Below are 18,736 nucleotides of genomic sequence, written 5' to 3'. Positions count from 1 at the left end.
AATACAAGTTGATTAAGTTATGGTTGGAATAGATTTGTTACCAATTTTCACGTAGCTAAAATGAGAAAAATTATCCAATCTTGTTTTACCCATAACTTCTTCATTTTAAATCCATTTTGAGTGAATCAAATTGCTATGGTTTCATATTGAACTCTATTTTATGAATCTAAACAGTAAAAGTATAGGTTTATAGTCGGAAAAATAAGTTACAAGTCGTTTTTGTAAAGGTAGTCATTTCAGTTGAAAGAACGACGTCTAGATGACCATTTTAGGAAACATACTTCCACTTTGAGTTTAACCATAATTTTTGGATATAGTTTCATGTTCATAATAAAAATCATTTTCTCAGAATAACAACTTTTAAATCAAAGTTTATCATAGTTTTTAATTAACTAACCCAAAACAGCCCGCGGTGTTACTACGACGGCGTAAATCCGGTTTTACGGTGTTTTTTGTGTTTCCAGGTTTTAAATCATTAAGTTAGCATATCATATAGATATAGAACATGTGTGTAGTTAATTTTAAAAGTCAAGATAGAAGAATTAACTTTTGTTTGCGAACAAGTTTAGAATTAACTAAACTATGTTCTAGTGATTACGAGTTTAAACCTTCGAATAAAATAGTTTTATATATATGAATCGAATGATGTTATGAACATCATTACTACCTCAAGTTTAGTAGGTAAACCTACTGGAAGTGACAAGAAATAATCTAGCTTCAAAGGATCTTTGATGGCTTGAAAGTTCTTGAAGTAGGATCATGACACAAAAACAAGTTCAAGTAAGATTTTTACTCGAATTAAGATAGTTTATAGTTATAGAAATTGAATCAAAGTTTGAATATGAATATTAACTTGAATAAGAAAGATAACCTACTGTATATAACAAAGGTTTCTTGATCTTAGATGATTACTTGGAATGGATTAGAAAGCTTGGAAGTAAATTAGTAAACTTGAAGGGATTTTTGAAGTGTTCTTGAAGTGTTCTTCCTATGATGATTATAGCTTGATTCTTGAAGTGATTTTTGATGAAGATGATGATTAACTACTGGAAAAATACGTTCATAATAGTGTGTGTGTGTTGAGAGAGAATTAGAAAGAGAATTGGAAGTGAAATGGAGTGAATGATGAGTGGTAATTGGTGAGTGGTGAGTGGGGTTAAAAGGAGTTCTAGTTAGTTGACTAGCTCATGGTAGAAGTTAAAATTGATTAGTCATACAGGACATAATCAAGAGTGGAATCCCATGCTAGTTCCTATTGGTATATACTCATAGTAAGTACGTTTTGAAGCTGTGTATAATACGGGTAAGAATACGACTAGAATTCTTGATGAAAGAAAAGAATGGAAAAGTAACTGTAACCATTTTCGTTAAGTATGAGTGTTTTGATATATGTCTTGAAGTCTTCCAAAAGTATTTTAATACATCTAAATACACTACATGTATATACATTTTAACTGAGTCGTTAAGTCATCGTTAGTCGTTACATGTAAGTGTTGTTTTGAAACCTTTAAGTTAACGATCTCAATTAATGTTGTTAACCCATTGTTTATTATATCTAATGAGATGTTAAATTATTATATTATCATGATATTATGATATATTAATATATCTTAATATGATATATATACATTTAAATGTCGTTACAACGATAATCGTTACATATATGTCTCGTTTCAAAATCCTTAAGTTAGTAGTCTTGTTTATATGTATATAACTCATTGTTAATATACTTATGGAGATACTTACTTATCATAATCTCATGTTAACCATATGTATATCCATATATATATCGTCATGTCTTTTTTACAAGTTTTAACGTTCGTGAATAGCCGGTCAACTTGGGTGGTCAATTGTCTATATGAAACATATTTCAATTAATCAAGTCTTAACAAGTTTGATTGCTTAGCATGTTGGAAACATTTAATCATGTAAATATCAATCTCAATTAATATATATAAACATGGAAAAGTTCGGGTCACTATACATGAGTACCATGAACCACCACAACAGGTCACAACTAGACCTAAACCAAAACTGGTCTTACGGACATATACCCTATAAAGCTCCATCCATTTCTCCTAAGTCAAATGATAACTCAATGGCCCAAAGTCAAACACATCGTCTAATAAAACTACTACAAGGGTTGACCCGCTATACACTGAACTACAATTTCTTATACACTACACAACATCTGAAACGTTCCTTACACACCGATCTAGTTTATCTTTTGTCTATACTACCTACAAAAGTAATTCAATGTTGAAAAACTGCCGAACAAGTCTAATTCCGTCCGAATTCCAAACTTGATCAGTCATAAATCTTACGAATTACCACAAAATTTCCATCTCAAGTCTAAGTTTTACACACTAACCTGTCGAATCACCATTAATGACCCTCTGCCTGTTATCTGTCAATCATGATTCGTGGTTATCCCCGAATCACAATCATCGAATTTCCCAAATCAACCCATTCTAAATACTGATTAACGGATATCATTTACCTCAGAACACACAACTTAACTAATTTCATCACTACAATATCGCTAAGTCAACTCGGACTACACTAAATTATCCAAATTTTGTAATTTAATATCTGTCTCAAACCTGATAATAAGAATTTCATCGAAATTCGCTCAATCATGACGATATTCACTCACTAATTTAATGACTAAAAATGCATTACTGGTCCACTCATCCAGCGTAGAACCGCTTACCAACACAGTTCCAAGTCAAATATAATCAATAGTTCACGAATCCTGAGTATAGAATAACCATCATCCTATACCGGAAGTAAATTATCTAATAGTTAATTGCTTCAAATAACTTTAATTCTTCTGTCTAACGTCGCTAAAGTGATTCCTCGTAGGTCATGACTAGGTTAAGATTTCATTAGAATTCACAATCTAAACTTATTAAACTAATAATCACATAAGTCTAGGTACATTACATTCGTCTGCACCTCGTCAGAAAAGTAAGCTTTTGGTCAAAATCCTCTAAAATTCAAAACAGACTATCAATCACTATATCTCCTCCGACTCCCGAAACTACTGTATGATTTACCATGATGTATTCCGTTGGCCAGGCGTAATACATCATTCCCAAATCATATCTTCATTTCGGGTATTTTGGTGCAAGACCCTAATTGAATCTGTTGATCAATCGCAGTCTTTATACTCTGATCACTGAGAGTTATAATCCACTAACTAACAAATATATTCTAAACTCAGGGTTTCTAATTTGTTATCTGATTACAACTATCCTGGCACATTTTCACTGCTCAAATGTACCCAATTAATCCTTCTATCTACTAGTATTTTCCAACACTTCTCTCTAAGTCCTCTACTGTCATAATACCCCCTGAACATGGTATTAGCAATTTACATTGATTCATTCTTAAGTGATACTAATCACAACCTCACTCACTGTCGGATACTCACCCTAGTCTTAAGATCAACTCATACGCAAAACTCAATCCTCAGTCCAGTCAAAGTCCGTCTCTTCCTACCCAAGAGACCAATACTAAGAAACAACCTGCACTTACATTCTAAGTACCACACATAAGGTCACGTCTGGCCAAGAAAGGAAGATAGTTCCTTATGACAACCCTACGGGTACTACACGACAAATCTAGTCATACAAGGATACTACTGGTCCAGTCACATCTATTGGTTCTACCATTTTCTATTAACCATACAGACTATGTCTCAAAAGACCCCTAACTAAGGCTCAAGTCTCTGGTAAAGACATAATGGAACTATGACCCTAATTATGTTTATTAATTCATCGAGGTCTTACCCACACAAACCATTCTTAATTATAGTTCACTAAGTAACTCTAAAAGATCACAAAGTTTGTTGACAAAAGCCTTATCACTCAACAACAACTATCCCAATCTGTTTACAAATCAGTCACCATCTATACTGTTCCTAGTCTATCCAAAAGATCACCTTTTACAAATACACTTGCAAATTTGATTCATAAGTTCACGAACACAATCACTAACCCTATCCTTACTATTCAAGTTCTGAAGTTTATAACCTTCACGCAAAGATGCCACACGACGCTCAAAGCATAGGAATATATTATGATACATCATTCCATCCTAATGATATACGAATCACAATTCCAAGCCTCAACCATTCATTTGATCAATCCCCAAGTCATAACACAAATCAGATACAACTCCCCATTCAGGTCAAAGGGTTCACTATCATCTAGATACACAACACAGAGAGCGCTACCCACACACATTTCTAAAAAATCATAACAGACGTCACGAGGGTACAGAAGGAAAACAATTCCTTGAGGCATTACTATGAATCTTTCCAAGACTCACATTTATTCAATCAGGACAAAGTTCTTCCCTATATATCCAAGAGATAATTAGGAAACACCACCCATCCTTACATTCTAAGGGCCACACAAAAAGTTACGTCATCCCAATTAAGGAGATCAATATCTTAGGATAATATTACGGTCCTACACAACTAGTCCAGTAATGCGATGATATAACAGGGTTGGTAATGCATAAAAGTTACACCATAAACCATATGCATGCAAATCACATATAATATAGCGTTAGAACACGAGGTTCAAGCCATTCATCACTAACAAGTCGACTGTTAAGCGATCTTGATCCTTACGGCCATGACGTGTGTCCCGCCAATCAATGTTAAAGGAACCCATATCGTATTATCCCAACACAACACTCAGTGATTACAACAGTCAATACACAGAACACAAGACCACAAATCAAAGAAATAGATTTCAGGCTCCAAGGTCTATGAAAACTAACTTAAACAACTTAAGGTAGCTTCTAATATACACAGACAAACAACAGTCAACATAATACAATTCATAAGGTGTAATAACAGCAACGAAGACTTACTGGCTATCAAGTCATCAAATGCAGCATCCGTCTCGATGCATCTCTGATTTTCTCTCGCTGTAGACAATGAGGGATCCTTTCTTTTCTGTCCTACTGCAGAAGCAGAGGACTCTCCTATTGACATCAACTGCACCCCTGCCCCTGCCCCAGAACTCCCACTTTTGGAAGATGCACATTGTTTTGATCGGTGACCTACCTGATGACATACCCAATAAACATTTTTCGAAAAAGAGCATGTTTGGGACCCATGCCCGATCACACCACACCTCAAACACCTTTTTGTCATTACTGAGCATGACCCATCATGTGAGGATTTACAATGTCGACAAGACTTCTTTCGCCCTAAACCGGACCCTGATTCACTCGGACCACTACTACATTTCACTACACTCGAGCACTGTGCGAATTTATGCCCTACATGTTGACATCTCCAACACACATCCTCACTTAATGAACACATTTGGATCTCGTGCCCTACTATACCACATCTTAAACATCTTTTAGTTATGCTTGTGCACAGTCCGCTATGTAATGCCTTACAACCATAACACCATAAATTCTTACTCAACCCAGATCTATTTCGCTTTGACTTTCGCTTACGATTCTTTCCCTGCAATTTCTTCGACTTAGAGCTCGACTGACCCACCTCTTGATTTTGCTGCGGCATATCATATCCTATCATACTATTCCCAGAAACCATTTGACGAGGGTATACTAACTGATTAGGAAACTGTGAATTGAATTGAGGTAGTAATTGATTCTGTTGAGAAAAGGAATATTGTGGTGGTAATATCGGCTGTTGAAGAGCATTCCCTATTTGCTGATACATGTTTGGTGAACTGAAGTATCCATTTATCACTGTAGGAGTAATCTGATTGGGGACACTAATACTCGAGTTCTCTTGAACTTGTTGCTGTTCCAATATGTGAATTCGATTTAGAGCCTTTTGTAGTTGACTTTGTAATTCCATTATTTGTTCCTGCTGACCTTTATCTAGCACATGTCCTTCATTTGAAGCTAAAGACGTTCTATGGGCATTGGGGTCAGTTGAATTTTTATCTTGTTCTGTCATACCTATTCTACAAAACAGCTTACACAAAAGCTTAGTGGATAACCGTTATTTCAGACACAACTAACACACACACGTATCCTACATTCACTTAACCCCACCCCACAGACATGTTTGACTTACCTCAGGGTTTAGGAACAAATATGCGCACGTACTTGCTGCTAAACCATGCTCGGATACCAACTTGTAAAACAAGTTGGGGACGCATCCCACTCAGTGCCGTTCCTGCGCACAGGGTGACCACTGAGTGTACCTCAAAGCCTGGTTTTACAGCCCGCGCCTCCGCACAGCCGGCCAACCCTTTACACATAAAGGGATCGCAAGGGGTAAGAGCCAATGCTTCGTCACAGGTCGCCACTGTGAGAACCCCCTCTACGACTAACCTGCCAGTTAGGTTAAACCAGCTCTGATACCAACTTGTAACACCCTGATTTATATATATATATATATATATATATATATATATATATATATATATATATATATATATATATATATATATATATCACAGCGGAAGACTGAATTGCATAAATACCCTTAGATAACATTTACAAACCATAGTTATCAATTTAGCTTAGTTAATGTTATTGCAATATTTCAAAACATTGGTGTTACGTGAAACATTATAAAATCAGAAAACATCAGAGTTAGGCACGTAGTCAAACATGTCTTCAACCCAACAGCAACACCCATCCTAACCAGCAGTACCTAAACCTGCAAGGGGTGGAAATGTGGGGGAAATTAGCACACAGCTAAGTGAATGGATACTATCTAACAGACTAAGCATAAGTAACTGAGCATGCAAGGGTCACAGTTATGCTAACGTCCTAAACTAGCATACAATAACTGACAATATGAGGATCGGCGGCTTGTACGAGCACACGACGTAGTTGATCAAGCTACAATCTACCGATAATCCGCTTTACTGATTTCACTGCATAACCGTCCAGACGCAACACATGCGTCCTTCTATGCTATACTGAACAATCAGTAACTCATGACCCGACCAGGCTACCACTGTCGACCTCACATCAACCCTGCCTTGCTGCCTCGGAGGGTTCCCAACCTTGCTGCCTCGGTTGGTGTCAAACTAACAGTGTGCACATAAGATCACAGATAAATAGTCATGCAATCGTCCTAACTAGTATGGAAATATCTAACTACGCATGGTAATCGTACTGAACATAAATATAGTAATAAAGAGTCTGAACAAGTAGCGTGTCAGCTACTTAATACTCTATCCGGAGATAGACCCACTCACCGATTACCAGCAGTTGAAGGTTCTCAGAGGTCTAATCTTTCTGAGCCTTCACCTTTATGTTTATCACCTGTGAATCATCACATAATATCTCAAGTTAGTATTATATCCAAGTATTAATACACAACTTTACATTCAACAGAAAATATTCACATAACAGGCAAGGTTTTCGAGCAACATGGGGTTCTCGAGCAAATTCGAGTTTTTCGAGCGAATTCGAGTTTTCGAACATATTCGAGTTTTTCAAGCAGAAGGTTCTCGAGCAACTCGAGTTTTTCGAGCAGAAGGTTCTCGAGCAACTCGAGTTTTTCGAGCAATAATATGTTTTCGAGCAAAAGGTTCTCGAGCACTATTTTCGAGCGAGTCTCGAACACTGTTTTCGAGCGAGTTTTTAGAGCAGCTTCTTCTTCACCACCAGCTTCGCTAATTTGGTGATTTTAAGCAAAAAAAACTCGATTTCAAGGTTTATAGTCCAAATTCAAGCATAAAGAAACATACCAATCATACATAAACACTTTTCCCAACTATAAACATCAAAATCTAGCATCTACAATCAAGAGTTGGGATTAATTCATCCCAAAATACACACTTTAACATAAACTCAAGTTCTAACACACAATTCATCATTTTTAACAAGTTCTTGCTCAATTCACAGCATAATTAGATCATATAAACTATATAGCAACTATTTCTAACATCAATTAAACATAACAAACACAAATCATGAAGATTCAAGCTTAATTTCATCAAAAACCCACTTTATACCCAAACCCATTTCTATAAGAATTAAATCACGAATCTAAGTAAACAAACCTGGATAAATGATCACAAGGATGATAAGATTCAGATCCTAGAGCCTCTTAATTCAATTTGTGGCTTGGATTAGATTAGGGTTTGAGAGTGAAAGAGTTTGGTACGTACTAGTTTTGAGAATTATCTAGAAATGAGAAGAAGGAAGCAGTTTACACTATTAAGATGGTATTAAAACCCATACTCCACAACACACGGGTATTTATCAGTTATCTGATATCTTTCGCACTTAATTTGGCAACCCTAACGGAGTTTAAATTTAACAAACAAACCATCTCTGTGACCCTTGTCACAAACTGGTCTTAACCACATATTCAATTAATAATAAACATATTATTAAAATAAAAGCATATTTTAACCACAAATATAAACCTAAGGGTAATTAAGTAATATTACTTCTAACCCCAATTTCAATCTGTTACACTGCATATCTTCCCTAATAGCTTGGTAACTACTATTTACATGTGGTATTGTAAACGCGAATCCTGTTGATAGATCTATCGGGCCTGACAACCCCAACCGGACTGGACGACCAGTGTTTAACGGTTGCACAGTACTTCGTTTTGTAGGCTACACTTGGTACAGTGTAGTGAGATTTCATAATAAAGGGAATATGCGACGTTGATTAATAGTTAAGTATGGTTACCAAGTGCTCAACCACTTAGAATGCTTTACATACACTTGCGAGTGTATTATGTTTATGATTATGAAATCTTGTGGTCTATTAATATATTGAAATGATTGTTATGATAAACCTATGAACTCACCAACCTTTTGGTTGACACTTTTAAGCATGTTTATTCTCAGGTACGAATTAAGTCTTCCGTTGTGCATTTGCTCAATTGAAAGATATTATTTGGAGCCATTCATGGCATATTTAGGTCAGTACCTCGCAATGGGACCAGATGATGATGACTTCGTCCATGTGGATAAGGACGGGTTATTACAGTTGGTATCAGAGCGGTGGTCTTAGCGAACCAGGTCTTGCATTAGTGTGTCTAACTGATAGTTGATTAGATGCATTAGTGAGTCTGGACTTCGACCTGGTCTGCATGTTAAAGGTTTTGCTTATCATTTAGTGTCGAAAATTAATTGTTTATCATCCTTAAAGTCTAGACATGTCTTACTGCCCCTATTGCATAGACAGTGTATAGATAAATTCATATCTTAGCATATCTGTTATTGTTACCTTTGCCTGACAGCTTCCGTAGATTCCTCCGTAACTTATGGGAATTTTAGTATTATATATGCATATGTAAAATTATGTATTGCAGGGTACTAATCTACATCCTATAATCTATTTCTTATCGAAAATCCTTCATCTGATCGTACGAGGTGAATCCCTCAACTAGTTCGAGTCCCTCAGATTCCGATAGCTATTCCGATAGTTATTCCGACAGCTATTCCGACATGGATATTCACCTAAGCTCCGAAAGCAGTGTAAACGAAATGGATCAACCAACTAGTCATCTTCAATACATCTGATGGGTTCGTAGCCTACTTATTCATTGGAGACAAGAAGAAGCGATCCCTTTCATCCACCATATTGTCCGCTGGGCGAAGAACTTGAAGCATTCACCGGCGAACCAATCCGAAACACCATTTTCACTCTCATTTCCGAATATCTCACCACGACTATATCATAACTTAGATTCTAAACCTTATTCATTCGCTCGTTCCTACTGACAATCATCCCAGTGTAATAGAAGAAGTCAACGAGCTTCGCGCTCGAGTAATCAATGTGAAGGATATGGTGCAAACATTACCAGCTTCAGCAACGTCAGCAACATCAATAACAGTACCACCAACATCAATACCAGTACCACCAACAACCCAAGTTTCAACATCACACGCCTCAACATCTCATTATGTACCCCGAGCATAATCATCATTCTATGTATCATTTTACATCAATTATCTTCGTTCTTCATGGCAATTATGTAATCTCTAATGTTTTAGAGATTATGTATTCTAGTTATAACGGTAAATCAAATGAGATTAATATTATATTAACTCATTGAATCTATGATTACATCTGAAGAAAATATATATGTAAGTATATTTTCATAAAGATTGTAATTAAAATTTTTTTCGTACAAACTGTTAATGGTGAAAATATTTTAACGGGTAGGTAATACCTGAGGAATATTTAGATTTCATATTAATAAGTTACATTATACATTCTTCGAATCTGATTCAACAGTCATTTACTATCCTACTTACATCCACAGATATACGAATCCGTTCACCACAGAATAACCATTTTATTTAATTTCATATTCGGATTTTGACTTCTCAGAATCCAACAAGTGGCATAATGAAGAAAACATTGGACACATAAAATTTGTTAGAAACAAACAATTTAAATATGAGAAGAATATTGTTAAGAATCCACGCTAACTGTTCCTAGCTAACTGTTCCTAGCTAACTGGTTACATTTTATTTATCGCAATTTAATTATCGCAATTTACATTCTCGCAATTTACATTCTCGCAATTTTATTTATCGTCATTTAATTTCTGTTATTTACTTTACGCACTTTATTTATCGTCATTTAATTTCTGTTATTTATTTTACGCACTTTAAATATCGGGACACGTATACAAGGTTTTGACATATCATATCGACGCATCTATATATATTATTTGGAATAACCATAGACACTCTATATGCAGTAATGCGGGAGTTAGCTATACAGGGTTGAGGTAAATTCTACAATAATATATATAGTTTGAGTTGTGATCGTGTCTGAGATGTATACAGGTCACGACACGTATTAATTAATTCGAATATTATATATTGCTAACTGTGGACTATTAACTGAGGACTACCAACATTGGACGATTAAAATAAATTAAAATATTGATTATAACATATGAAACTAAACAATTCTTCAAGTTTACCACTTGATTTCATCTTAAACCTCATTTGTATCTTGACGATGACAATCTACGTTCAAACCTTTTCATGATTCTTGAAAACACCTCAATCGAGAGGATGAACCAACCGCACTTTATCTACGGAAGAAAAGATTGATGCATATAGTTATGCACCTGAAAACATTTGAAACCTGAGTAAACATATATCTGTGCTAGCTCCTTTGGAATTGTTATTACCGAAAGTAATTTGACAATCCCTCTCCAAATTAGTCAATTTTGTCATAGCTCCAGCAAATCAACTTCGACTTTTCGTTCGAAATAACCTTATTATAACTTTGATATATATGCGTGTTCTTTTATTATTACCGGGGAACCTTTTATATTCCATCATATTACTATCAGCGTTTAATCATCTAAAAACACAATTCTCCTGAAAACACCTCGAATTGATAACCAATGATTCAGATATAAGAATGCTGACGAAGCAGCAAAAGCTATAGATGGTCTTAATGGCCAAAATCTTGATAATAAATAACGGAGTATTGGAAACACTCAATAGAAAATTTGATACTAAAAAGCGGATTATGTGAAACTATGAAGAAGGCTGTGGACAAATCACCAGGACAAAAATTGTACTTAATGAATCCAGATGATTCTGTATCTGATGAAATCTTTAGAGAATATCTTGCTCCGAAGTCATGTTAAAATCTAGCGAAAAATTTTTCTTCATGAAACTTAGAAATTCCAAAATATCATCATAAATATCTTCGATATTTATGAGGATATTTTCATAAATATTCTTGTCCGAAATTATCTACCTCTTCGTGTTTTTCTGTATTCCATTATATTGAAAACTTCTGTAAAATCTAAGTAGAAATTATGAATGAATTGTGGATAAGTCTTGGAATTGAAGCATGGGTTAGTATAATATAATGACGTCCGGGCAACGTGATTATATTACAGTATGTCATGCTGAGTTTCTAATGAGACATGATGATTCACAGTAAATCATACCATTATCATGTGCCATGTTACATAACTCTTTCATTCTGAACATATCAAGAAAATGTATTCTTGATGGTGCTATCTTCCGTGATATTGATAAATTTGAAAATCAAATCGTGCTATCACGTTCCTTCCTGCTTAGAACATTATAATCATTCGAAACTCTATATCTACGAATTCTGAACCATTATTCGCTTGACTTGGAGTCGGGAAGAGAAAACAAGAGCATGGAGCTCCGAAAGAAAAAAAAATAATAAAATAAAATAAAGGAAAATATAAAGCCAATCACAAATACAGGAATTACAAATCGTGTATATCAATGTTTATCGCAACATAAAGACACGGGAGAATTAAAAACATTATAAACCCAAGGGCAAAGTAGAAGAAAACAGATTCCTCCGGTGGTAATTAGAAAAGGAGAATGATTGTTGCGATGGTGAGGATAAGAACAAGAATCAGAATTGGATTATGCATTTTCACAATCTTTTGGACGTATGAACTAAGAAAGAAAGTATAGGAATGGTGAAAGTAATGGAATGGAAAAAGTCTAATTTATAATGGAAATATCAGACAGAGTAATCGAGACAGGTGATCGCATTAAATTAACGAGATTTTTATCTCCTTAATCTCGAGGAAATCAAATCTTATTCAGATTTCAAAGATTTTCTTTAAATTTCTTGATTTCCGGAAATCAACCGTGACTATGTCATCGGTTAAGACGAACCTGCATTTATTCATTTTTTTTTCGTGATAGCTTCACTCGTACTTCTCAAATAATCGAATAGTTATATCTTCACTACTCAATAATGATGAAACTCTATTTATCAACTTATATTCGTCATGAAAACATTCTTATTGTTAGCCATGATAATACCACTCAAATTTCGGGATGAAATTTCTTTAACGGGTAGGTACTGTGACGACCGGAAATCTCTGATCAAATTTAAACTTAATCTCTATAGAATTCCGACACGATAAGCAAAAGTCTGTTATGTTGAATTTCAAAACTTTTGAATTTGTTTCATGAAATTATTTGATCTTTGATTGTACTCGACGATTCACGAACAATTGTGTGTAACTAAATATGTATATATATAAATATAAGGTTATATAATAATTTGTATTAATAAAAAAAATACACTTTAATCAACTAGAATTAAAGAATGCAATATACTAAATAGGATTATTAAGTTATACTCAAAATGGGTATATATATATATATATATATATATATATATATATATATATATATATATATATATATATATATATATATATATATAAACTTCATCTTTGACTAACAAATATTCAGTATAGATATATATATTTTACATAAATAATAAAATGTAATAATAAAATTTAACATAATAAGTATAGTTATAAAACATACTTGTTATAACAATATATTTGTTACATTCCATATTAAAATCTATATTAGTTAGACTAATATGAAAATATATAGGTATGAATGAATTATTGTGTTATTACTTATATTATTGTGATTAGTATCATTAACAGTATTAACAGTAATATTACTATTATCATTTTATGATTTCCTTAATTATTTTCTTTGTATAAATTTCACTAAAATTATTATTAATATTATTATTATTATTAGAAATAGTATTCTTAATGAATTAAAAACATTTTTAAATCTATTAGTAGATTTATATTATTAAGTAATATTATAAAAGTTAAAATAACATATACATATGTATTTATATAAATATAAAACAAGTATATATATATATATATATATATATATATATATGATACAGTAAATATATATAGACTCATATATAGATATATGTATATTTATAATTATGAGTATAATACATTCATATATACAAAATATGTACAGATATAAATATATGTACACATACAGATATATATCAAAATTTAAATAAGGATAAATACATATATAAACATAAAAATTCCTATTCTAATTTCTATCCCTTTCTGCGATCGTTTTTTTTTTCCTCAGCGTGATATTCTTGTCGATGGCTCATCACTACACTACAATATCATTCAATTTTTGTAACGGGATTAATCAACCACATGTTTATCTAATCCCTGCTGCAATCATTCGTCAATAAAATACAAAAAAAAAAGACTTGAGAAAATATATCTAACTTTCTCTGTTCTTCACCTTTTTGACAAAACCCCGATTACGAATCAAATTTGCCAAATGTTTAAATTCAGTTTCGTTAGTAATTGTACGCTTAAACTATCTTCAAAACATCAAAGTCTAATTCTATATATCAAGCTTGAATTGTAGAGTCAAAGTTATATTTCAAAAGGTCAAACATATTGTTCTTGATAAAATTCGAGTTCTATAGTATGTTTCAAGTTAAATTAAAGCTTCAGAAAGTTTTTAATGGTAATTCAAAATCCTTTTCATGTTATAAGTTTAAGCTAATACGTCCTGCAAATCCGAATTTGGATTTTTAGTTCAATCGAGTTTCACAGCTTCTTTTATTTTATTTTTTTAGTTTTGTTTTTGTTTTTTTTTTAATTAAACTAATGGGTCTCCAAATCATTACTGTATCGATTTATATCCTAAAATTAATAAATTTTGTTGTTTTAAATTGATTGTGATTCAATGGTCGACTTTATTTGTTTGAAGAAGATGATGTATAAGACTGAAGCAGATAATGGGTACATGTATTTATGGTCAGCGTATTAAAACGGAAAAACAAGCTCAGCCGAACGGGTTAGGAAGGTGTTGGGTTATCGAGAGGTCATGGGTTCGAGTCTCATAAGGCACAATTCTTTTTAGGATAACCTTTTAAAGGGTATACACTTCCATTTCTATTATTATCATTATCATTATTATTATTATTATTATTATTATTATTATTATTATTATTATTATTATTATTATTATTATTATTATTATTATTATTATTATCATTTCTATCAATATTATAACTATTATTATCATTAATATTATTTTTACTATTAACATTAATTATTATCAAGTATTATTATTAAGCATTATTAATATTAAGAGTTATTATTAAAACTATAATTCTTATTGTAAAAAAAAACAATACAACCTTTTATTTTAGTATCATTATTGTTAAAATTATCATTTTTACTAAAACTATATTTTTATTAAAAATAACATTATTAATAAAGCTATCATTTTTATTTATTATTTTGAATTGACATTATTGATATCATTATTATTAACATTATAAAGAGATTACAACTTGTTAATTACGAGTATTAATATTATTTTACCAACTAACAATTAATACATAACATTAAATATAACATATAAGTTATTAAAATAACAAGTATATCACTAATAATATAAATTCGTTCGATTACCATATTATGTGTTAATATATATATATAAATGATATAGGTTCGTGAATCTGAGGTCAACCCTACACGTGATATATGACGTCATATGTATTTTTACTACAAAATACAGTATGGTGAGTTTCATTTGCTCCCTTTTTAATTGCTTTTGCAATATATATTTTTGGGCTGAGAATACATGCGCTGCTTTTATAAATGTTTACAAAATAGACACAAGTATTTAAAATATATTCTACGTTGAGTTGTACCACCCTGCATATCTTCCCTAATAGCTTGGTAACTACTATTTACATGTGTTATTGTAAACGCGAATCATGTTGATAGATCTATCGGGCCTGACAACCCCAACCGGACTGGACGACCAGTATTCAACGGTTGCACAGTACTTCGTTTTGTAGGCTACACTTGGTACAGTGTAGTGAGATTTCATAATAAAGAGAATATGCGTCGTTGATTAATAGTTAAGTATGGTTACCAAGTGCTCAACCACTTAGAATGCTTTACATACACTTGCGAGTGTATTATGTTTATGATTATGAAATCTTGTGGTCTATTAATATATTGAAATGATTGTTATGATAAACCTATGAACTCACCAACCTTTTGGTTGACACTTTTAAGCATGTTTATTCTCAGGTACGAATTAAGTCTTCCGCTGTGCATTTGCTCAATTGAAAGATATTATTTGGAGTCATTCATGGCATATTTAGGTCAGTACCTCGCAATGGGACCAGATGATGATGACTTCGTCCATGTGGATAAGGACGGGTTGTTACACTAACATTTTCAACAAAACTTTTACCTTCGAACTCCATAGATATTTGATCAAAAACAGCTCTGGCCAAAGTTGTCTTCCCGCCTCCTCCTATCCCTTTGATCCCTAACATTCGAACATCACCGATATTAGTTTCTAATAATGAGAAAACATCTTTTACTCGAGTCTCCATGCCTGTTAGTTTTCCATCAACGCTTGTATTAAACGACCATAACTGCAGTGAAATCTCTTCAACAATTTTTTGTATGAATTTAGCTTCATGCCTACATGTTAAAACACTTAATTAGATTGATCAAAACCCCACAATCATATATAACCCCGTCATCAAATAACTATATCTATGAATTAATCTCTCAAACAGCTAGAATCAACCTTGACTACGAGTCTAATAATATAACATAAGATGCAATGTATCGTCTTTTTACATCCATGTAGAGATGAGAAGTGAGATTGAACAGGGTTGGTGAAAGGTGGAAATGAGCAAGTGTATAAACTGAAATTAGGGTGTTAGCTTACGTGTGCATTTTTGTCCATTTTTTCTTCTTTTTATATAAATATGAGAACAGTGCTGAATATGATATTATAGGATGAATATGATTCGTGTGAACAAATAGACGGGGGTGGACCTACATGGTGGTCACCGGTGGCATGTGCAGCCAGTGAAATACGCGATTTGGTGGGATTTTTTTTTTGGTTTTTATCTAGTGACACCAGTGTAAAAAAATTTTGAGTAACACCATTGAAATAATCAATCTAGTAAATTTGGGTTTATAACAAGTAGTGACACCGGTGACTATCGTTGCTAGATCCACCAGTGCAAAGACTCGGAAAAATGTATGCATTCAAAATGATTTTGCTCATCAAAATATCAAATTAAAGTCTAATGTTTATAGTGTGCATCAATCTAAAACTTCTGTTCGATCTATGTATCAAACTTCAATTATTATCGTTTCTATTAGATGCATTGTTTATTATAAAGAATAATATATGATTTTTTGGTGTAGTTAAACTTTATAAATATAATCCCTTCTCTAAAAAGATGAATTTAATTAAAATAAACTTTATAAATCTTCTACCTTTTACCCTTTTAACCTTTTTTATAAATCTTGAGTTATTAGTAATATAGCCCGGTTAACTCATCCATAAGTTAATGGGCTCGGGTTCGGGCTCGGGCTTGAAATGTATGTGGATCAGATAAATTTTGTGCAAATATATGACAAAAGAATTACCCATCCAGCAATATCAGCCACTTCATTCAAAGCATCTCTCCATTTTCCAACAACCTCCTTTGTTTTACGTTTTGCGAATTCGTCTTTAAGTTGCTCAGTTCGTTTACGGATTTCAGAGGGTTCTACATCATAAAATACCGGGTAAACAGTATGCCCAGTCATTTTATGACACTCCATAATCTTAACAAGCTCATCCAAGCACCATGATGAAGATGCATAGTTCTTTGAGAAAACAATAATGAAAAATCTAGAGTCTTGGATCGATTTAATGAGCTCATCATCGATCCTTCTTCCTTTCTCTATTTTCTCGTCGTCCTTGTAAGTATGGACGCCTTTTTGGTGAAGAGCGTGATAAAGATGATCAACAAAGTTTTTACCACCCCTGAAACTTAAAAACACATCATACTTGAAGCTTTTACAAATAGACGAATATGAAGAATACGCCATTTGAGGTATGTTCGAAGGGACTAATTAACTAGCAGATTGAATCTTCAGGTTGGGGAATTACCATTGTTGGTGCATGAATCCCCAGCTGTAGTTTATTCTTACGTTTAGTACATTCGGTTATGTAATAATGTTATTTACTAGTGACTATAGATTACTATGGTGATTGTGCATTCTTAATTTATTAAATAATCAATATGTTAAACTGCACACAGTCGACCGAGTGTGTGTACACACTCGACCGACTGTGTAAGTCTGTCGACCGACTGACAGACACACTCGACCGAGTGTGTCTGACTTGCAGTATATATACGGGCTTAGACTTCTTTGATGAGGTTACTCGTCCCATTTGTTCCAAATCGTTGTTTCTCGTCTCCAGAAAACCCTAACACCGAATACCACCAAAATACATCGTCTAGGTGTCGATCTAATCTAGGTTTTGCACTAGGTTCGACCAATTCGATCCCGAAATGACCCGTATCTCGATTTACCTCTATTCTATTGTGTTCTGCCTTTAGTTTAGAGTTCAAGCGACCTAAGATCCATAGATTTATCGTCTACAAAGTGGTATCAGAGCTAGAGTCTCTGGTTTTTGCTTGATCAAATAGTTTTTTGGGTCAAAGTTTGTGTTTTTGGTTTTTTTTAGGTTTTTGGTCTATTAATCTGTGTTTACACGTTACTGATAGTGTTTTTATTGTCAAAAGGTGTTTCTGGAGTGCTTATTTTCGTTATCTACGTGTTGTTTTTGAGTTTTCCATCCATAATCGATTGCAAAATCGATTTTTGTCTAGAAAACCCTAATAGTCGACCAGCTTCTGTCAAGAACACACTCGGCCGTGTGTGTCCTGACAACCGACCGAGTGAGTCCTAAGATCGACCGTGTGTATTGTTCCACCGATCGTGTGAGTTTTACTAGAGCCGTGCCAGATTCCCTAAGTCAGCCGGCCGTGTGAGATTGTCACTCGACCGTGTGAGAGTTTCAATCGACCGTGAGAGTTAGACAATCGGCCGTATGTGTTTACAATACCCAAGGCTTATATAGTAACGAAG

The 18,736-nt window shown here is 33.5% G+C and overlaps 1 pseudogene; it reads right to left on the bottom strand.

Annotated features, from left to right (window-relative positions):
* LOC139865634 (TMV resistance protein N-like) overlaps window positions 1-17,689 on the bottom strand; it is a 37,652-nt pseudogene extending 19,963 nt beyond the window's left edge.
* Between the last annotated feature and the right edge of the window lie 1,047 nt (window positions 17,690-18,736).

The sequence above is a fragment of the Rutidosis leptorrhynchoides genome, chromosome 9 (assembly GCF_046630445.1).
Source record: "Rutidosis leptorrhynchoides isolate AG116_Rl617_1_P2 chromosome 9, CSIRO_AGI_Rlap_v1, whole genome shotgun sequence".
NCBI lineage: Eukaryota > Viridiplantae > Streptophyta > Magnoliopsida > Asterales > Asteraceae > Rutidosis > Rutidosis leptorrhynchoides.
This window is presented reverse-complemented; position numbering and strand designations above follow the sequence as displayed.